The sequence below is a fragment of the Mixophyes fleayi genome, chromosome 8, assembly GCF_038048845.1.
Source record: "Mixophyes fleayi isolate aMixFle1 chromosome 8, aMixFle1.hap1, whole genome shotgun sequence".
In the NCBI taxonomy this organism is placed as follows: domain Eukaryota; kingdom Metazoa; phylum Chordata; class Amphibia; order Anura; family Limnodynastidae; genus Mixophyes; species Mixophyes fleayi.
Window position 1 is genome coordinate 73,613,623 of NC_134409.1, and position 23,332 is coordinate 73,636,954.

Sequence of the window (23,332 nt, forward strand, 5' to 3'; positions counted from 1 at the left end):
TGTTAGCATAACATTTTTAATGCAATATACTTTAATCCCATTAGATGTGGGTAAAATGACCCATTTCCTGCAACATGGCATCTGGGGCATAGCTGGTGTCTGTCTGTCTGTTTAGATCCTAGCTGCTGTGTAATAGCTGAGTGCAGGGCCGGACTGGCCATCTGGCACTTCTGGCAAATGCCAGAAGGGCCAATAGCTAGGTGGTTGCTAGCTGGCCGGCCTCATTGCTCAGCGCACATACTGTCATCAGTCTGTGCGCTAAGCAATGGGGCTGGAAGCAATTTACTTCCTGGTGGCCGCGTGTTCCCTCCTCTCCTATGAATGGCTCTAGCGATGAGTGTCACATGGGACGCGCACCATGTGATAGGTGCCATCCCATGTGTTAGGAGAGACTACAGAGCACGCCACGGAGCGAACAAGGTAAGGGAGGAGAGTAGTTTGTGTGACAGTGTATCTACAGTATGTTTTGTGTGTGACAGGGTATGATTATAGTGTGTATGTTTGTGGCAGTGTAACTGTAGTATGTGTGTGTGTGACAGGGTATGAATATAGTATGTGTGTGACAGTGTAACTATAGTATGTGTGTGTGGGCCAGTGTATGGCTATAGTGTTTGTGTGGTGTGTGGGCCAGTGTATGACTATAGTGTGTGTGTGTGACAGTGTAACTATAGTATGTTTTGTGTGTGACAGGGTATGACTATTGTATGCGCGTGGGGGTCGGTGTATGACTATAATGTGTGAGGTGGGTCTTAAAATAATGTGGGAGGTAGGCTATTAATCTAATGGTGAATTGCAGATGGGGCTAATTATTGGGTGCGATTTTATGTGTGTGGTGATGGTGGGGCAATTTAATAGTGGGGCCTATCAATTTAACATGGGGTCATTGGATTTTTAATTTAATGCTGGGGTGGTTTGGGAGCTATTAATTGAATGTGGGGCTGTTTGGGGAAAATGAGGTATATTTATTAAATGTGATTATGAATTATTTAATGCCTGGGGTGGTTGTGGAAAATGGATATATTTATTAAACGTAAATGCTATTTAATTTCTTGCTGGGGTTGTTTGAGGTTGAGAGAGGGAAATAGATTTATTTTTTAAATGGGAATATTATTTAATGTCAGGGCTAGTTGGAGGGAAATAGATGTATTTATCAAATGTGAATACTAGTATTTGAAAGTTGGGGCTCGAGTGAGGCCTAATTTTAAAATGTGAATGCTATATTGATTTAACACCGGGGCTGGTTGGAGTTTTTTAAATTCATGCACTAATTTTTTTCTCCAAATAGGGCATCCAACATTCCAGGATCCAGACAAGCAGCAACTGATCTAAAAACAGCTACAAGTGGTGACAATGACAAGACAGGTAGGAGAGAACAGGACAGTCTGCCAACTGTTCTGAATTTGGTGGGTGACTGTCCCGCTTAGTCAGGATTTGGTCTGACTACAAGGACAGTTGGGAGATATGTCCTGCTTCACACTGTGCAGCTTGTTAAGGCAGAAGTGCGTGCACCTAGTATTGCCTCTGTATTTGCCAAAAATTTGTCTAATATCCAAATTACATCATAGGAGCCCCCGTGACTTAAGTGCCCTGGCCCTCGAGCCTTAATCCAGTTCTGGTCAGCAGGAGGAATCTGTGCTCCCAGTCCCGGAAAGGGCACAGCCTGCAGAGCAAGCCGAGGAGCTCTAAGTCTCATGACATTTATTTATCTCGTGAGACTAAGAACTTCCCTGCTCACTCTACAGGAATGTCAGCAGCATCAGAAGCATAGATAAGTACAGTGGGCTGGGGGTGTCATAATGTGTCTGGGGGTGGCGTAATGTGGATGGGGAGGGCCTGATAAATGTAATGTTTTATTATAATGTAGGTATCAATGCACCATTTTGACCATGCCCCAACATAACGTAGCCACGTTGGTGGCGCCGCCACTGCGCTGTGGTACGTTTTTTTTACCTGCTCATCAACAGTGGTGGGCCCGTGTGCTTTAAATGCCATGGCTGATTTGCTATGGTTACTAAAATTATTCCCTGTTTAGTTTAATTAATTTAGCCTACTTTTGATTTGGCATCCAGCCCTCTCTAACTTGCATAACAGGGTCAAAGCCATAATCAGAGGGAGCAGTATGTAAATCCAAGATAAATCTTAAGAGGGAGACTGTCAGGCTTCAGCCGTAGACTAGAGAGCAAAGGCCACTAACCGGTATTGGCTTTACTGAACTAGCAGGTGTAGAGTCTGACGTGCCCCTGGTGTTCGCCAGGGACCCCCGCAACCAGGTTTGGACTTCGCTGCTCGAGGTACGAAGGTCACGGTCCTACTAGCCAGTTGCAGTGTAGCGGTAAGGAGAGTCAGATGGTCTGGGTCAGAAGCCAATTGTAAATGCGAGGTACCAGTAGGAAGATCCAAGTGGGTAGTCAAACAGGCCAAGGTTGCAGGAACAATATGGGGCAGAATGCAGGAGAATGGTTGACAAGTCGGGTCACAACAGGAGATAACAAAACAGGAGAATGGTCAGGAATGCCGGGTCAGATTCCAAAATACACACTGGGAATATGCTGGAGACAGGAACCTGTTACACTGGCACCCTAATGCTGCCAGAGCTAGGTTTAAGTAGAAGGAGGAGGCCAGGGATTGGAGGAGGATGGAGGGAGGACGGAGAGACACGCTGTGTGCCGACAGAAGCGCCACGTTGCTAGGGAACAGGATGAGCCAGGGCGTATGCGCCCGACATCAGAGGCATAGCGGAAGCCGCGGCATGCCTGTCGCTAGGCAACAGGATGCCCCGGCCGAAAACCACCAGGCATCCGTCCCCACATAGCGGAGGAACAGCGGGGACGGCGCCTGACAGTACCCCCCTTCCTCTCCCACAAAAAAGGGTTGGTCCTCTCCAGAAATCTGGCAAGGAGACGAGGAGCGTGTAGATCAGTCTCAGGAACCCAAGATCTCTCCTCGGGGCTGTAGCCATTCCAATGTACCAGGTACTGGTAGTTGCCACGAACAGAGCGGACCTTCAAGATTCTTTCTACTTCATACTCATCACCCAAAGAGGTCTTGATGGGCGGAGGGATGACTGGTTCTTTGAAGAATTCATTGAGGACCAGGGGTTTTAGCAGGGAGATATGAAAGGCGTTGTGGATTCTGAGGGAAGGAGGTAAGGAGAGTTTATAGGAGACTGGATTGATAATTTGAGAGATATCAAATGGTCCAATAAAACGGGGAGCCAATTTCATGGAGGGGATACGGAGTCTGAGGTTACGGGTTGCCAGCCAGACGCGGTCTCCTACTTTCAGGACAGGCAAATTGGTGTTCAGAAGAGAAACACCTCAGGAAACATTCCAGATCCTGATTAACCCGTTCGGTCTGCCCATTCGTCTGAGGGTGATAACCGGAAGAAAATTTAAGTTTGATCCCAAGTTTAACGCAGAAAGCTCTCTAGAATCTACGAACTGAACTCCATGATCGAAAATTATCTCCTGAGGGCACCCGTGGAGACGGAACACATTCTTTAGGAACAAATGTGCGAGTTCAGAAGCCGAAGGGAGACCTTTACAGGGAATAAAATGGGACATCTTGGAAAATCGGTCTATCACGACCCAGATAGTGTTGTAGCTGTGACTCTGAGGTAGATCGGTAATAAAGTCCATGGTGACACTGGTCCAAGGGGAGTCGGGGATTGGAAGGGGATGCAGAAGACCAGGAGGACTCTGTCTGGGAGTCTTGTGGCGAGCAGATACACAACATGCCAGAACGAACTTGCGCACATCAGAACCAAGGGAAGGACACCAGTAGTATCTGGAGAGGAAGACCTTAGTCTTCTTGTAGCCAGCATGACCTGTGAATCTGGATTCATGAGCCCAACTTAGCAACTTGGGACGGAGATGGCTGTTTACAAAGGAGCGTCAGGAGGAGGAGAAATCGTAGTTGATTTGGTTAGAGCCACAACTTGAGGATGGTCTTATTGTCCGGAAGAACCAGGGAGTCAGAATTGTCAAAGGATCTGGACAAGGTGTCAGCTTTGAGATTCTTGGACCCAGGACAAAAGGTAAGTATAAGTTGGAAGCGAGAAAAAAGAAGTGACCAGCGGGCCTGGCGAGGATTGAGGCACTGTGCCTCCTGGAGATAGGTTAGGTTCTTGTGGTCAGTCATCACTGTCACGGGATATAGGGCCCCTCAAGAAGGTGACGCCACTCCTCTAGCACCATTTTGACAGCTAGGAGCTCCTTGTCTCCAATCCCATAATTCCTGTCACTCACCGGACCGTGAGTGCCTCTACGCTGGTGCGTGGCTCCCTAGCCTTCCTGCTGGCACCTGTCCTAAACCGCGGCCGTCTGCCATCCTAATGGACTGCGCATGCGCAGCTCCCAAGAACTCTTGTGACTGTTGCTTTTAATCTAAATTGGTTGATCAGGCAACTCCCTATTTAAGGCACCTGTGTGCATTACCTCATTGCCTAATCTTGGAGTCTCATTCCCTGTGAGTCTCTGAAGGTGTTCCCTGTGTTCTACTAGTGTCTTCAGTTTCCTGCTGATTCCTGATCTACTCATCACTGGTTTCCATACCCGCTACTATCTCCTGTGTACTACTAGTGTCGTCCAAGTAGATGACTAAAGATTGGTACAAGAGGTCTTGAAACAGCTCATTCATAAAGCTCTGAAATATGGCTGGGGCATTGCATAGCCCGAAAGGCATGACCAGATATTCAAAGTGGCCGGTGTTAAACGCCGTCTTCCATTCATCCCCCTCCTTAATGCGTATAAGGTTATACGCTCCTCTGAGGTCAAGTTTAGAAAAGATGGTGGCACCCTTAATCCGGTCAAATAATTCAGAAATCAGTGGCAGTGGATACCGATTTTTAACGGTAATGGCATTCAGGCCTCTGTAATCAATGCAAGGGCGGAGGCCCCCATCTTTCTTTTTTACGAAGAAGAAGCCAGCCCCAGCTGGGGAGGCAGACTTGCGGATGAAGCCCCTGTTTAGATTTTCTTGGATGTACTCCTCCATAGCCTTAGACTCTGGGAGGGAAAGGGGGTAAACACGGCCCCTGGGAATGGGTTTACCAGGTATCAGATCAATGCCACAGTCCCAGATTCTGTGAGGGGGAAGTCTAGTGGCCTATTGTTGACAAAAAACATCAGAGAAGGTTTGTTATGGCTCAGGCAGGAGAGTCACAGGAAATTCTTGGGTACGTCTGGGACTATTCGGGGGAACCACTCTCTGTAGGCAGCGAGAGAAGCAGGACTGTCCCCAGGACAATATGTGACCAGATTTCCAGTCCAAGATGGGAGAGTGGACACGAAGCCAAGGAAGTCCTAGGATGACTGGGTTGGTGGATCTCTGTATTACTAGAAAAGAAATCTTCTCCCGATGAAGTGCTCCTATCTGAAGTAGAAGAGGAATAGTGCGTACCAGGATGGACCCCTCAGGGATTCTTCCCCCATCAATGGCCATCAGAGAGATGGGTTGTTCCAAGGCTTGTGTGGGAATAGCGAATTGTTTAACTACTGTGGCAGAAATTAAATTTCCTGCGGCTCCGGAATCTAGAAGAGCCGACTGCGGGAAGGTCTTTTGTCCTAACTGAAGGGAAATGGGAATAGACAGGCAATCATTACTATTGGGAACTGACTGACACTGAGAAAAGAGGCCCAACGATACAGCTCCAGAACTCGTTAGGCCCTGTCGTTTCCCGAGCGTTTGGGACAAGAACTCAGAAGATGGCCACTCTCTCCACAATATAAACACAACTTGTTCCGAAATCTCCTCTCCCTCTCTTCGGCTGATAGGCGGGTCCTCCCAAGTTGCATGGGCTCTTCAGGGGGAAGAACAGGGGTTTGGAAGTTGGGGGCCAAGCGAATCATACTCCGCCGCGACTGTTCCTTCTCGGAATTACGTTCCTTGAAACGCAAATCAATTTTGACACAGAGGGAGATAATGTCGTCCAAAGACGTAGGGAGTTCCTGGGATACCAACTCGTCTGTGATTCGGTCTGAAAGGCCCTGCCAGAATGTAGCTACTAGGGCCTCATCGTTCCAACGAAGTTCAGAGGCCATGGTTCTGAAGTGGACCGCATACTGCCCCACAGACTGGTTTCCCTGGCGGAGACGTAGTAAGCCGGAAGCGGCATTGGACACCCTTCCAGGCTCATCAAATATTTTCTTGAAGGTGGACAAGAAGAGGTTGAAGTTATGTAGAATGGGGTCGTCCCTCTCCCATAAGGGGGAAGCCCATGCTAAGGCTTGACCGGACAATAACGAAATCACATAGGCCACTTTCGTTTTTCCGGAGGGGAAGTTCCCAGGTAGAAGCTCGAATTGTATGGAGCATTGATTTAAAAATCCTCTGCAATTTTTAGGGTCTCCATCGAACTTGGGTGGGTTAGGTAACCGTAGCTGCGAGGAAGAAGCTGCTGCTGCGGCCTGAGGTACAGGGGCCACTGCCGGCCCAGGTGATCCACCAGCCACTAGGGTGTTCTGGACAACATCCAATCGAGTGGATAGACTATTGAGGAATTTTAAAAGTTGCTCTTGGTTAGCTTCTTGCTTATCCATCCTTCCTACTAAATGCTCCAACAGATCTTTAGCTGTGGTATCCATGGTCAGAGCAAACTGTAACAGATTCTGGATACTATATTACTAATCTTGATTAGCACTGGCTTACCTGAGGTGCGGAGTCTAACGATCTCCCCGGTGTTCACCAAGAACCGCCGCAAGGCGGGGTGGGCTTCGCTGCCAGGAGTCGCAGGTCGCGGTCCCCAGGTTCGCCTCAAGATGTAGTACAGCGGAGTGAAGCGGTGGTAGCAGAGTCAACAAGCCGGTTCGGTACACAGGAATGGAGTCAGGCAGAATCAGAAGGCAACTCGGAGTCAACAAGCCAGGTTCGGTACACGGGTCACAAGAATAGGAGAATGGTCAGCAAGCCGGGTCGGTACACAGGGATAGGAGAGCCAGGGAAGTCAAACAGGCAGAGATCAGCACACAGGAGACACTGGAAACAGGAAGACACTGCAATCCACGAAGAGCAGGAGCCAGGAACAGGTAAGTGTTGCTCTGACACTCAGCGAGTGTCAGAGTGAGGTTTTTATACTGAAGGGGATTCAAAATCCCCGCCTCTAGGGTTGTGGTCATGTGACCGCCTCCGGGTGCGATCACATGGTCCTGAATGCGGAAGTGCGGCTGGACGGAGCGGCGGGGATCAGGTAAGTCCGTGACAATTCCAGGGAGACATCCATAGACTTAAGGGTAACTGGCATCAAGAAGTTGGCATCCTTGAGAGAACAGGGAGTATGGAGACTGGCTCCTAGGACGACCCCCCTCTTATCGCCAAGGAGGTGGATTTTCCCGACCTTTTATAACAGGTTAATAGCAGATGACCGGACTCCCCACAATACAGGCAAAGACGGTTTTTAATCTGGCATTTTCTTTCATCCCGAGAGAAACGGGAGCGTCCAATCTGCAAAGGTTCCTCAGCCGGAGGAACCAGGGACTGAAAGCGAGGAGCTAACCAGAAGAGACGACGGCCTTGGTCTCTCTCCAAAGAGCGTTCCTGTTGGCGAATGTCCACTTTGATGCTAAGGGAAACTAATTTGTCCAGTTTAGAAGGAAGATCTCGGGAGGCTAGTGCATCCTTAGTAGGATCGGATAAGCCCTGCCAAAAGGTAGCCGTCAATGCTTCATCATTCCATCCTAGCTCAGAGGCAAAGTCCGGAATTGAACGGCATACTGCCCTGCAGAGAGCGATCCTTGCTGGATAGCGAGTAGACTGGAGGCAGCAGAAGACACTCGGCCAGGTTTGTCAAATACTTTGCAGAAATTTTCAATAAAAGTAGAAGAATTGTGAAGAAACACATTGTTTCGTTTCCATAGAGGAGAGGCCCAAGCCACCGACTGTTTTATCATGTAGCACACAAATACTTGATAGCTTAATTGTACACTGAAATTTAAAGTTCATATTTGTGTGCTACATGAAAAAACAGTCAGTATTTAACTTATGTGCAAAACAAAATACTAATTTGCACCCCTTGCATTGTGACATGGTTTTGTCCAGGAGACTGAAATAAGAAGTTTCTCAAGTTAAGATCCTTAATGAATCAGGCCATCTGTCCTTATGTTCATGTTCCAAGGCATCCAACAGTGCCTGTGCAGTGGGGCAGTCCCAAAAAATACACTGTGCTGTTTCCCTTCTGGTGATGCACACACATTGCCATCAGCCCCCGCTTGCTGCCTTCACACACACACACATTGCCATCAGCCCCCCCCTTGTTGCCTTCACACACACACACACACACACACACACATTGCCATCAGCCCCCCATGCTGCCTTCACACACACATTGACAGCAGCCCCCCCCTGCTGCCTTCACACACACACACACACATTGCCATCAACACCCCCTCCGCTCACATACACACACTAAAATCAGCCCCCCGCCGCTGCGCACACACACACACTGGAATCAGCCCCCTCTCCGCTCACACACACTGGAATCAGCCCCCCCTCCGCTCACACACACACACTAGAATCAGCCCCCCGCCACTGCGCGCACACACACACAGACACACATACACAACACACTGGAATCAACCCCCCCCTCTGCTCACACACATTGGAATCAGCCCCCCGCCGCTGCGCGCGCACACAGACACTGGAATCAGCTCCCCCCACCGCACACACTTACCTTTCAGCCACTTCCAGCTGCGCTTCTCTGCTCACATGGGACACCACTTGTCACATGGTGCGCGTCCCATGTGATATCCACTTATTGTGGGATATGTAGCTCACAGGGGGGAGGGACAGGTGATCCGCGGCCACATGAATATTTAATTTTTTTTTGAACAAGTCCTTCAACGGAAAAAAAAATAAATCAGACAGGCGACCTCATTAGGTCATCGGCCTACCGGGAAAGTTCCCAATAAGACCTATGACCAATCCGCCCTGTCTATGTATTAGGGATATGTCAGTTTAATAGTTACATGTGCAATTACATACAATTGAGGTAATTTTAATGTCAAGTCCATGTGCAAGTGTTGTACAGGTGTTTGTAATTTTTTTTACAATGGAGTAATGCTCCATGTGTGGTGTTTGTTTGTAACCATAGAATAAAAGGTCATATATAAATAGCTGCTGCTGCTGATGATGATGGTGATGAAAGGTCAATGGGTGTAAGAAATTCTCATATAATATAAACTAGTTTTCATTAAAAAAAAAGAAAAAAAAAAAAGGAAACCTTTCTATCTGAGAGAGATGATATTTATTGAAAAAATAACGTGTTACATATTTTTTCACACAGAATGCTGCAATCACTGCAGAGAGTATAAGGCAAGAGGGGAGAGTGGAGGTCAGAGAGAGGCCCCAGGAGGAAGTTTTGCAAGAGCCCAGGGGGAGGCCCTGTAGGAGCCCCAGGACAAACATAACAAGGCCCAGGAGGAGGTAGGGAGCCCATCCAGGCCCCTGAAGAAGAATGTAAGTGTCTTGATTTAATAATATAGCAGTATATTTTAGTGTGTTGTTTCTGTAGAAAAGTATAGGCCTCACAAAGAAATATTTTGCTAATTCTAGATTTGCGTAGACCTAGGCAAATACTGCTTTTATATAGGTGTATGAATTAATGGACCTAATAAGTAAAGAAATCCCCCCACAATACATCTGCATGTGCCTCCAAAATGCAGGAATCTGGCTAGAACTGTGTGAACGATAAGATTAATCTTTAGGACAAATTCTACTAATGAAGCACCTCTGAACTCCATATTTGTAACATGTAACAATATTATGATGTTTCAATATAGTATTTAAATTTATTTATTTTTCTACAGGTGCAGAACCTGCACAATTTGGTTCATAAAATTAGAAAGAAAACTAGAGTTAATTAAAAATAAATAAAAAATAGAAATGTATGAATGAGGGAAAAGAGTGTAATTGCTCCAAACACAAAACAAAACAAAAAAGTATACGCAATTCAGCTTACGGACAACTTACATCTCATAAGTGATTTACTACTGTATTTTCATCAGAGTGTATCTTGGGAAACATTGGATTTGAATACAGCCGTATGTACGCAGAAGTTCCATGCTCTTTTTTTACAACATAACCTTTAAGATTATGAGTGCATTAATTAAAGATTTTCAGTGAATATTGAAAGTGTGTATTCTGGAAATGTTTCTCAGATGCATGTAACATGATTTGGAGAAAGATTGGATGTGAGGAACAAAGGAAAGTTCTACGTCAAGGATGAGGCAGTGAGCATGAGGGGGTAGAGTTTATTGTCTGGTTGTCAACAGAAATAAAGATGTCCGGAAAGTAGGTGTCATGACAACGAGTAGGCCACTAGCCGGTATTAACACTGCTGAGCAGGGAGGCGCAGAGTCTATCGCACCCCCGCTATTCACCAGGGACCCACGCAAGGGAGTTTGGGCTTTGCTGCAAGGGGATGGGCAGGTTGCGTTTCTCCGAGACAGCCACCAGCGTAGTGACAAGAGATGACAAGAGTGGTCAAAGGATCCTGGTCAGAACCAGCCAGGCAGAGAGGTACACAGGGATGATCCAAAGAATAGTCAAAACAAGCCAAACATCAGTAACCGGGACAAACAGCTGGGTAACAGAAACGAGATCCAAAGCAGAAGTCAAGGAGTAGCCAGGTCAGTAACAGGAGCAATAGAAGGATACAAGAACAAAAGTGCTGGAGCTTGTGTGAACCAAATACTCTGGCACCCTAATGGTGCCAGAGGCTTCTTTAAGTACAGCAAGGTGTCCCCTGATTAGAGGGGGTGTTTTCGGCGGTCACGACAGGGGAGCAGCAGAGCGGCCCGTTGCCTAGCAACGTGATGCAATGTCTATTGCACAAGAGAGCAGCGCACTCTGAAGAAGACAAGGAACCATCCTGTTGCTAGGCAACGGGACGCGGCACACGGGGAAGGACAGGAGACCGTCTTCTGCACACATAGTCAGTGCGGAGACGGCACCTGACAGTATGATTTGTTGGCTGTTGGAAAGATTAATAGCTCAATTTTTGGCAGACTGAGTTTGAGATGTGAGAGGATATCCAAAATGAAATTACATTTAGTAATGCTAGTCAATACAGCTGATGAAACATCATGAGAGGATAGATACATATTCAATGTTATGTGGATGCAAGTGATCTGCACCCAAAGGAGCTTATTAGTTTTCCAAGAGAGTTGGTGTATATAGATAAGAGCAGAGGGCCCATGAGTAAGTCATATCATATTACAACTAAAACAGGAAGTAGAGAGGAGGTGAATCCACAGAAATGAACAATGAATGAATGGTTTATATGTAGGATGAGAACCAGAATATAACAGTGTCCTGAAGACAAATCAAGAGAAACAGAAGCAGGTAGAATGTCTTTTAGCTGTGCTTAAATCATTGAACACCTAAGTCCAGTCTCTGTGGAGTGTTGGGAATAAAAATTTGACTTAGTATAATCCAATAAGTGGTGTGAGGAAAAGAAGTATGTGAGGAGAGTGTAGACAAGCCTATCAAGTAGCTTGAAGAGGAATGGAAAATTGAGAGATGGGATGTTAATCTGAGAGGGAATTTGGGTCAGAATTTATTTTTTCAGTATAGTACTAACTACTGATTGCTTGTATAAAGATGGAAATATACCAGTTTGAGGGGGAGAAATTACAGGAATTGGGATGCTGTGATTACCACAGAAGAAAGAGAATAACTGATTTGAGGGGATAGGGTCAAGTGAGAAGAACAAGCGCAGAGACTTCATCTTCATTCGTAGGATCAAATTAAGAGAAGGAACCAGAGGATGCAGAAAAATAATTGAGCAGGTTTTTGCTCAAGAAAGAGAATAACACTTCATATCAGATCTTATCCATTAAGTAGGAACAATTATCTTGGACAGTGAAGGTTTGGTGTGGAATGGTTGAGAAGAGATTTAAATGTTTTAAACTGGTATTTTCATAAAAGCTTGTGTAGCGCCGGCGATCATGAGCACTAGACACCTTCCCCGCCCAACAGAGAATTACATCTTCCAGCAAGCAAAGGGAGGATTTTGGCGTGAACAAATGTGCGGGAGACAGAGGTGACTTGTGGGAACAAGAAGGAGTAGTGCTGGAAGAAGGAGCAGACACAGGCAGAGAAAAATAATGGAGAGGTGAAGGGAGAACAAACCCCTGCCCACTAGTGTAGAAATTGAAAGAAGAAGGTCCAAGAGGGCTGGAAGCTACACAGAGGAAGAAACAAGTAAGGAGCAGAAGTGGCCATTTGGCGAGCAGTGGAAGCACTTTCCTGAGTCCTGTGCAGAATGGAGCCAAATTGAATACGGAAGCTGGAAACCAGTGGGATATTTAACTTATTACTGGCTGTGGCAGGTGTAACAAAATGACTGCTGAAACCCCATTTTGATGTTTAAAATTTTATGTGAGTATTGCTTTACATGCTTTAACAAACAAGGCAGAGTCGAGGCAATGCCAACATATCTTGCCAGGGCGTTTTCTCAGGGCTTACTGCACTTTTGCAGGGGATGTTTTCTTCTTATCTGTCACGGTAGTCTGTATTTCTTGAAACGATTCGAGACCCTTGGCCCTAGCTGGAGCAGGACTGAAACAGAACCTAGCGGCCTGGATGATCTTTCTGCTCATTTAGAGTCGTCAAGCAGTATAGGAGTAAGGACCAGAGTCTGTGCCTGAGTACTAGACTGGAATCCGGTGTTATACCTGATTGGAACTGTTCGTAAGAACTCAATCCTGGCTCCTGCGGCCAGGCACACGGGACTGGAACCCACTAATAAGAACTCAGATAGGAAACACATGGAAACTCAGAACAGAGTGAACTGGAAATGGAGACTAGGAACTCGGAACCATGACACGGAATGGTGAACTCAGGACTGCATGGCAGACACAGACTTGGATCCCACACGCAGATACACAGAACTGGAAATAAGCTCTAGAGACTCAGAACCAGCGGTAGCAACAGAACAGATGATACTGGTAAAGCCACTGGTACTACAGAATAGATATAGGATGGTGCAAAGTTCTTACTGAGGTGAGCTGTCTTGCTGAATGTAGAATATTGCAGAAGGATGAGCAGCTTGAAACGGCAAAGTACTTGCTGAATGATGAGCTCCGGATAATGCAGGATGCTTGGAAGATGTGCTCTTAGAATGCAGGATACTTGCAAAGTGATATGAAGCTGGAAGAGCAGGGTGTACACTGAAGAGGATCACTTTGTAAACACAGGGAATCAGGATCAGTGCAGGAACAACTGGAACCTGGAACCAAAAACTATCCTCTGGAGAGAAGTGTGTTGTTCTGCCAATGAACAGATCTCTGCAGCAGGTTTAAATAGGGTGTCCCAAACAACTATTGGCTGCACAGTTCATGTGATCACAGCTGCTGAATCTGGTTGGTCTGGAATGAACATCTGACTGCATACAAGATGGCCACACCCATACAGCAGAACAAAAAGTATGTGTTTGTTTACAAACGGAGATGTGATGAACAGAGATGCTGCAGGCGACCATAAGGGGCCCAGATAGCCGTGATATGACAGCGGCGGATGAGGTAATTGCGGCTAAGACCCCAATGTGTGACATTATCTCTATTGTACCAATTAAAAGCCTGAAACCAATGATTTCACAATGCTTATATAATCAAGGCCTTTCCAAAAACGTCTCAGTGAGGACATTGTCTCTGTGCCTACTGCATGTACTCAAACTACTTATCAGCAGAGAACCAATAGAAAGCCCAAAAATATGTTTATGTCTTATATGCAAATGATTTCAGGGTACTGGTCAATAAAAGCTAGGAAACTGCGATAAGCCCTGCCTCAGCTTGGACTACTGCAGGAGTGCCAAATACTCTGTCTGTTACCAGTTTGTTCATCCTAGCTTTTGAGATAACATGCTATCAGAGGCATGGGGTCCTAGGATAATCTGTGATTAAACATATCTACTGGAACAATCTATTAGCAGCAGCTAAGTATTTGTATTAAATGTATTCTTTGTATTATACTTACTGTTTGCATAATATTTACTCTTTTATGGTATATCTTTCACGAAATAAACTATACACCTGTTAGATAGCCTGAGTGTCACGTGTTATTAATCCTTTGCAATCCGAGCCTGCATTTTTCCAATGGAAACATTGGTTTACATGGATTCAGTATTTTATTGTTCGTAAGGTAGTGAGCAGGTGGGAAGGCCAGAAAAATATTTGTAAAACCCTTCTGAATAAATGTGATTTAGTGACAAGGGTAAAGTGTAGGAAAATGGGAACAAGTGTACAAAAGTGATCATAATCCTTATCTGTGGAACAGCATTATCAGTGTAAGTTGTGATACTGAAAGAACTGCAAGATTTTAAAACCAAAAGGAAAAGAGGGAACAGCGGTGTAGTATATGTGTTTCTGCATCCATATTGGATTGGAGTTACAACGAGCTAGGGAGTGTATTTGACCAAGTCGTCAGGAGAAAGTAATTGCTTTACTGTGAGAAGAAAAGACAAAGAGCCTAAATCATTAAGGAGAGCATAGCAAAAAAGAAACAAGTAACTTTGCACCTTGGCAAAACCATGTTGCATTGGAGGGGGAGGTCAATTTAAAATGTGGGGACAGATTTATAGTTGGGGTCCTAGAACTTTAAATTTCAGTGAAAAATATTGCTATCAAATATTTGAGTGCTACATGAAAAAGAAGCCAGTATTTTCCTTACAAGCAAAATAATAAACTAATTGCACCCCATGCGTTGTATCATGGTCTGTCCATAATCAAATTTACTCCTTTTATTGCCTTGCTTTCCTTAATGACTAAGGCCCAAAGTTCTTTTACATGGAATTCTATCGATCATGACATGTTGAGAGATACAGAGAACTACTTCATTAGTTTATGCTTTTTACAACCTTAATGCCAGCCAACTCTGTGGACAAGAAGTGGAGATCTACATATGTGCTACTCTCTAAAACCATATAACTGAACTTATATGTTTAAAATGTTTAATATGTAAATGTCTTTATGTGACATGTGTTACGAGCTGCGGCGGTGCCCAGCCGCCGCGACTCACTCACCTGCGTCCCGGCCGTCGCTATGGCGACCGGGACGTCACTTCCTCTCATGTCCCGGCTGTTGCCGGGGCAACGACTAGACGCTCCAGCGCTGCGTCCCGGCATTGAGAAGCCGGGCGCATGCGCTCTACGAAATTACTAACCTGCGGGTTAATGAAGTTAGGGGGCTGGTTCCTATCTGAGCCAGGCCCTGATTGGCTGTTTCAAGTATTTAAGGCAATGAGGTCTGCCACCTCATTGCCGGTTATAGCTCTGTGCTCCAGTCTGCTTACCTGCTTGTTCCAGTTCCTGTTCCTGTATCTACGTTTGACTTCCCGTGTATGACCCTTGGCTTCGTATTTGACTTCGCTTGTGTTTCCTGTGACCCTGATCCTTGGCTCGTTTACCCGTTCTGCTACTTTGCCTGTGACCTCTGACCTCAGCTTGTTCATCGTTACTATTACCTGCTGCCGACCTTTTGACCTCTGCGTGGACCTGACTCTTCTTGCCTGGGTTCTCCCCAGCCGGTACACACTTCACGACCCTCTGTCAGTCTGCAGCCCAGTCTGTCCCCACCATCAGGGGCTTCAGTGAACACCTGACTGGCAGAGTAGACTCCGGGTTGTGTTGTGCCGGCTGGAGGGGTTCCTAACATTATAACCGGCCCACTCACGGAGACAAGATTAGGATGGATGCAAGTGGATCCACACCGTCTCCGGCACAAACCCTAGCAGGCCACGTTGAGTCCTTGTATCAGATGATGCAGGGATTGGCTGAGCGTATGTCCGTTCAAGAAGAAGCCACAAAAGCTTCACAACCAACTCCAGGTCCCATCTGTGAACCCAAAATGAACTTACCAGATCGGTTCTCCGGAAATAGAACCCGGTTTCGGAACTTCAGGGAGACCTGCAAGCTCTATTTTCGGATGAGACCCCGCTCCTCCGGTTCAGAGCAGCAAAGAGTTGGGATTATTATTTCCCTTCTACAGGGTGACCCCCAGTCCTGGGCGTTTTCTTTGCCGCAGACCAGTCCGGCCATGCAGTCCGTAGACTCCTTCTTCGAGGCACTGGGTCTACTGTATGATGACCCGGATCGAGTGGCCTCTGCGGAAGCTCATCTACGGTCCTTGAAACAAGGCCGACGGTCGGCAGAAGAATACTGCGCTGAATTCCGTAGATGGTCACCTGATAGTGGATGGAACGACCCTGCCTTACGAAGTCAGTTCCGTCTCGGCCTATCTGAACAGATTAAAGATTCTTTGGTGCAATACCCGTCTCCTAGTTCTCTGGAGGATCTGATGCACCTCTCCATTAAAATTGACAGGAGATATAAGGAGCGGAAAGCTGAAAAGGAAACATCATCACCTCCATCCGCCTTCGTTCCTGTTTCCCAGGATGGTGAGGAGCCTATGCAATTAGGAGCATATCGTCTCTCTTCTGAAGAGAGAGACAGGAGACGTTTGCAGGGTCTATGTCTATACTGTGGCATAAAAGGCCACTTCTCCCGTTCTTGCCCAAATAAGTCGGGAAAAGACCATGCCTAGGGAATGAGGGGAAAGTTCACCTAGGTCTGCAAATTATCTCCCCGAAAAATGCTGTATTAATCCCTGCACAGCTCACCTTCCGGGCTCGCTCTGTGGACCTGTCGGCCTTCATTGATAGCGGAGCTGCAGGCAACTTCCTTGATATTGGGTTTGCCCGCTCTGCCGGAATTCCGATGGTAAAACTCAACTCTGCCATTACTGTCTGTGGCTTAGACGGAGGTCCGTTGCCTGGTGGCAAGATTTCCTGGGAGACCCCGCCACTACAGTTGAAGATCGGAGCTCTCCATTCTGAGTCAATCACCTTCTTCCTGATCGATTGTTCGTCGGTTCCTATGATCTTGGGCCACCCATGGCTTTCCTGTCATAACCCTGTCATAGACTGGGTAAAAGGAGAAATTGTCAAGTGGAGTACTTATTGTACACAGTCTTGTTTGTCACTGTCTCTGCGTATGATTCAGCCTATTCCGGAGCGGCTTCCCTCACAGTATCATGAATTCTGGGACGTGTTCTCCAAGAAGGCTGCTGATACCTTACCGCCACATCGTGACTTTGACTGTGCCATTGAACTTATTCCTGGTTCCAAGTTACCTAAGGGGCGTTTGTATTCCCTTTCTGCTCCAGAAACAAAATCCATGCAGGAGTATATCGACGAAAACCTGGAGAGAGGCTTCATCAGGCCATCTAAGTCTCCCGTAGGAGCAGGATGCTTCTTTGTATCAAAAAAAGACGGAGGCTTGAGACCTTGTATTGACTACCGGGGATTGAATCATATCACAGTCAAGAACACCTATCCCCTTCCGCTTATCTCGGTATTGTTTGATCAGCTAAGAGGTGCCACTGTTTTCACTAAAATCGACCTTCGCGGTGCATATAATCTCATCCGTATCAAAGAAGGAGATGAGTGGAAGACGGCATTCAATTCGCACTCTGGCCACTACGAGTATCTGGTCATGCCGTTTGGCCTTAGTAATGCACCTGCAGTGTTCCAGGACTTGATCAATGAAGTTCTTCGGGAATTCCTTGGTTGTTTCGTGGTCGTCTATTTAGATGATATCTTCATCTATTCCAGATCTTTGCCCGCCCATCAGACTCACGTCAAACAAGTTCTACAGAAATTACGAGAGAACCACCTGTACGCTAAGCTGGAAAAGTGTGAGTTTGAGGTACAGAGAGTATCCTTTTTAGGCTATGTAATCTCTTCTGAGGGATTCTCCATGGACCCAGCTAAGGTCCAGGCTATTCTGGATTGGGTGCAACCCAACAATCTTAAGGCGGTGCAGAGGTTCCTGGGCTTCTCCAATTATTATAGGAGATTCATTCACAACTTTGCCGACATTGTGGCTCCCATTGTCGCTCTGACCCGTAAAGGAATGGATCCAACTAATTGGTCGTCCCAAGCAGTAGCCTCATTCGAAAGCCTGAAAAAGGCCTTTGTCTCCGCTCAGGTCCTCAGACATCCGGATCCAGCTAGGACATTTATTCTTGAGGTCGACGCCTCTGACATCGGTGCCGGTGCCATCCTATCACAGAAGGATCCTCATACTAATCGTCTGCACCCATGTGCTTATTTCTCCCGTCAGTTCTCTTCAGCGGAGGCCAACTATGATGTCGGTAATAGAGAACTATTGGCAATCAAATGGGCCTTCGAGGAGTGGCGGCATTGGTTGGAGGGTGCTTCACATCAGATCTCTGTCATTACCGATCACAAGAATTTACAATATATACAGTCAGCCAAACGTTTAAATCCCAGACAGGCCCGGTGGGCGTTATTCTTTACCCGGTTTAACTTCCTGATCACCTACCGACCAGGCTCCAAAAATGTCCGGGCAGATGCCCTTTCCAGAAGTTTCTCGGCACACCACATTCCAGTCACTATCCCAGAGCCGATTATTCCTCCTTCTGTAATCCATGCCGGGTTGACCCAAGATCTGAGTATCACACTTCAGAGATTCCAGAAATTAGCCCCTGATACTACTCCAGAGCGACGTCTCTTTGTTCCAGTCCATCTAAGGAAGGCGGTTATTGCAGAGGCGCATAACAGTAGGGTTGCAGGGCATCCTGGAATTTTCAAGACGTTAGAAATCCTTTCCCGTACAGTCTGGTGGCCATCTATGTCTGCTGACGTCAGGAGTCATATCCTCTCATGTGAGGTTTGTGCCAGAAACAAAGTTCCTAGGATCCGCCCAATAGGCCAGTTAGTTCCTTTGGCACCACCGGCAAAACCATGGACCCACTTGTCCATGGACTTTATAGTGGATCTACCACCTTCTGCAGGACACAATACCATTTGGGTCGTGGTAGACTGGTTCAGTAAGATGTCCCATTTCGTTCCCTTACCCAGACTGCCTACAGCTCGGGATTTGGCCGTCTTATTCATTCAACATATTTTCCGGCTCCATGGACTCCCTACTGACATAGTTTCCGATCGGGGTTCCCAGTTCATAGCGCAATTCTGGAGATCTTTCTGTACCCTCCTCGGAATCAAGGTTAGTTTATCATCCGCATATCACCCTCAGTCCAATGGGCAGACCGAAAGAGTTAATCAGTCCTTGGAAAAATTTTTGCGATGCTACACGTCAGAGTTCCATGATAATTGGTCTTCCTTGTTACCCTGGGCAGAATTCGCCTGTAACAATTCCTGTCATTCATCTACTAAAACTTCTCCGTTTTTCTGCAATTATGGTTTTCACCCCAGATCTAACTCCCTGTATTCACTTAACCCAGTTGGTGTCCAGGAGATCCGTTCCACTGCAAAAGATCTCAGAGTTATCTGGAGGAAAGTACAGGCATCTCTGAAACAGGCTTCAGTTGTCGCAAAAATTTTTTCGGATCGCCACCGTACCATCTGCTCCTTCAAGGTGGGCCAGAGAGTGTGGCTGTCTACAAAAAACATTAAACTCAGACAGCCTTGCAAAAAGTTAGGTCCCAAGTTCATCGGCCCGTTCCTTATCATCAAGCAGGTTAATTCTGTTGCATTTAGGTTAAGAATTCCGGGCTCGTTGAGAATTCCCAACACATTTCACTGTTCTCTGTTGAAGCCGGTATTATATCCTACTCAAAACCAGTCTTCAAATTTGCCTGAGAGAAAATCAAACAGATCACCAAGATACGTTGTTCAGAAGATCTTGGATTCCAAAAAAGTGCAAGGTCAGGTGCACTTCCTAGTGCAGTGGAGGAATCGTGGGTTAGAAGAACGGTCTTGGATCCCACGGAGACAACTCGACGCTCCTAAACAGTTGAAGGAGTTCTTTAAAAAATTTCCAAGAAAACCTGGATGTCGGGGTTCCTCGACCCCTCCTCAAGGGGGGGGTACTGTTACGAGCTGCGGCGGTGCCCAGCCGCCGCGACTCACTCACCTGCGTCCCGGCCGTCGCTATGGCGACCGGGACGTCACTTCCTCTCATGTCCCGGCTGTTGCCGGGGCAACGACTAGACGCTCCAGCACTGCGTCCCGGCATTGAGAAGCCGGGCGCATGCGCTCTACGAAATTACTAACCTGCGGGTTAATGAAGTTAGGGGGCTGGTTCCTATCTGAGCCAGGCCCTGATTGGCTGTTTCAAGTATTTAAGGCAATGAGGTCTGCCACCTCATTGCCGGTTATAGCTCTGTGCTCCAGTCTGCTTACCTGCTTGTTCCAGTTCCTGTTCCTGTATCTACGTTTGACTTCCCGTGTATGACCCTTGGCTTCGTATTTGACTTCGCTTGTGTTTCCTGTGACCCTGATCCTTGGCTCGTTTACCCGTTCTGCTACTTTGCCTGTGACCTCTGACCTCAGCTTGTTCATCGTTACTATTACCTGCTGCCGACCTTTTGACCTCTGCGTGGACCTGACTCTTCTTGCCTGGGTTCTCCCCAGCCGGTACACACTTCACGACCCTCTGTCAGTCTGCAGCCCAGTCTGTCCCCACCATCAGGGGCTCCAGTGAACACCTGACTGGCAGAGTAGACTCCGGGTTGTGTTGTGCCGGCTGGAGGGGTTCCTAACAACATGTACTAGTTGATTTGAAGCAAATTTAAGCTATTTTGATATTACATTGTTTTAGAGAGTTAATGGGCCTGATTCATTAAGGATCTTAAATGAAGAGGATCCTTATTTCAGTCTCCTGGACAAAACCATGTTACAATGCAAGGGGTGCAAATGAGTGTTCTGTTTTGCACATAAAGTAAATACTGACTGTTTTTTTCATGTAACACAAATACACAAATACTTGATAGCTAATTTGTACACTGAAATTTAAAGTTGATATCTTGATCCTCTTCATTTAAGATCCTTAATGAATCAGGCCCAATGTGACTAGAGATGGATTGCAATAAAAAATGTTAAGTGGGTTAGATGCACCTCTTAGTGGTAGAGAGTACTAGGGTAAAAATCTACTAATTGTATTGAGGAGTAGTAGTCAGAACCGTTCATAGGATATTGTACATACCTCTGTACGTAATTGCTTTATATTTACTGTGTTTGTTGTGTTCCTAGCTACCTCAAAATTACAGTTTAACATTGAGAGAGATATTTTTGATCAAAACCCACAAAACTTTAGTAGTCCATGCCCCACCAATAAATGTGCCGGTGTGACTTCTAAATGCTAGTCTGGTGTATTACTATTTTATTTGTTTGTGTCTATGATCTTTAGTAGGGGGGAGAAGAGTTCCTTAGTCTCCCTGTAGTGTTGCTCATTCCGCGCACATTACCCCACAAAGATCCTACTGAACGCTGACTAAGGTGCACGCAGTGTGCAACAAATGAACCAAGATAGAAGTTTATATAGAGAGAAGACTCACAAATCTGTACACACTGAGCGGGAAAAAGAGGTGTTACATTTAAGATGAGAGATTGAAATAATATTAATTTGGCAATGCCCATAACAAGAGTGGTAAATAGCAGAATATTTGAGGCATTAGGTTAGATCACATAATAATAAGAAGCAAATAGAAAACGATTAAGCAAGAGTAAACTGAGTGCTGCACCTGCATCCCTGGAGCCTAAGGGCACCACAAAGTGAACACAGATCGTTTGCAAATCTCTGCATGCATAAGTGCAGAGAGTAGGAAAAATCTTAAGAGCTAAACTGTGCAAAAGTGTAAAATACTTCTAAAAAGGGCTCTATTTTGTCTCATTTATGGCTTAAGTTAATCACAAGTATGAGAGATTACACTGGGCATAGTGGACATAGAAATGTGCTTCATTGCTGAAGTGCAATTTGGAAGCACAAAATGGGTCCTATTAAAAGTGTAGGATAATAGTTGAAAATTGACAGCAATATACTGATATAAAAAAGACTTTTACAGAGTTAAAATGGTCATTTATCCCTCTGCACAGCATGTAATGTTAAAAATACACCCTCTCCACTAGGGATGGGAGACCCATATTGGTTACACCGATGTTTTAAACATTGTTTAGTCCTAAACATTATTTCTAAAAGCGATGTTAACCAATGCTTCTATTTTTTTAAGTAAACTGGCTACTTAAACATATAATACACTAATAAACTTCTGAAATAATACTTATGTTTATCTAAATGTAGGCTTAAAGTGTGTATGTGTATATGGGGGGGCTTGGTTTTCTAAAAACTGAGCCGCCCTGAACAGCGCAAATCCGGGTACCGGGTACTTTCTCGCTTCCTCGGATCTTGCATCAAGGCAAAACATCATTGTCACGCTGTTGGATCTCAAGGGTTTTGGCCTGCTTAAGTACCTCCTTCCACCGGAGATCCGGCACCATTGCTCACCCAGACACAGGAGGGGTAGCAGTGTTCTTGTCACTCTCCAGTCTCCAGTGCCATTGCTCACACAGAAACAGGAGGAGTAGCAGTGTTCTTGTAACTCTCCAGTCTCTAGTGCCATTGCTCTGGGCCATTACTCACATAGAAACAGAAGGGGTAAGCTTGCGAGCAAGGTCTTCTTACCTCTACATATGTATGTATTACCCAGTATTGTTTTATTACTGTTTGTTCCCAACTGTAAAGTGCTACGAAATCTGCTGGCGCTAGATAAATAAATGTTGATGATGATGATGTTGAGTGGTAGCAGTGTTCTTGTTACTCTCCAGTCTCCAGTGCCATTGCTCTGTGCCATTGCTCACACAGAAACAGGAGGGGTAGCAGTATTCTTGTCATTCTTCAGTCTCCAGTGCCATTGCTTACACAGAAACCAGGGGTAGCAGCACTGTCACTCTCCAGTCCCCAGTGCCATTGCTCTGTGCCATTGCTCACACAGAAACAGGAGGGGCAACAGTGTTGTTGTCACTCTCAAATCTCCAGTGCCATTGCTCACACAGAAACAGAAAGGGTAGCAGTGTTCTTGTCACCTTCCAGTCTCCAGTGACATTGCTCTGTGTCATTGCTCACACAGAAATGGTAGCAGTGTTCTTGTCACTCTCCAGTGCCATTGCTCAGTGCCATTGCCGATACAGAAACTGGGGTAGCAGTGTTTTTGTCATTTTCCAGTCTCTAGTTCCATCGATATGGATCATGATCAGTCGACAGAAGAGGAGGAGCAAAAAAATTTCATGTGTAAAAGCCATGCTGGAAAAACCAGTAAGGCAGTAGAACAAATTGCATGTTCAGAAATGTCACAAATTCCTGCGGAGAGTCTATCCAGGATTGCTGTGTCTGAGCCTGACTTTTCGGATACTGAACTTATAAAGAAGCCTCCTTTCACCATTTCTGCAAATGTGTGGATGAGCAGCCCAAGTGTAGCTGGTGATATAGAATTGAGGATGCCACTTTGGATTTGCAACAGGATGAGGGGGATATTTGTATAGCTGACGACAGCGCTAATGATGATGTTGTTGGTGTAAG

At 46.0% G+C, this 23,332-nt stretch overlaps 1 long non-coding RNA gene across 1 annotated transcript in view; it reads left to right on the top strand.

The window, feature by feature from the left end:
• LOC142100104 (uncharacterized) overlaps positions 1-23,332 on the top strand; it is a 72,649-nt gene that overhangs the window by 28,432 nt on the left and 20,885 nt on the right. Inside the window, exon 2 of the long non-coding RNA XR_012678703.1 lies at positions 9,278-9,450. This is a non-coding gene — a long non-coding RNA (uncharacterized LOC142100104). The remainder of the gene's footprint in view (positions 1-9,277; positions 9,451-23,332) is intronic.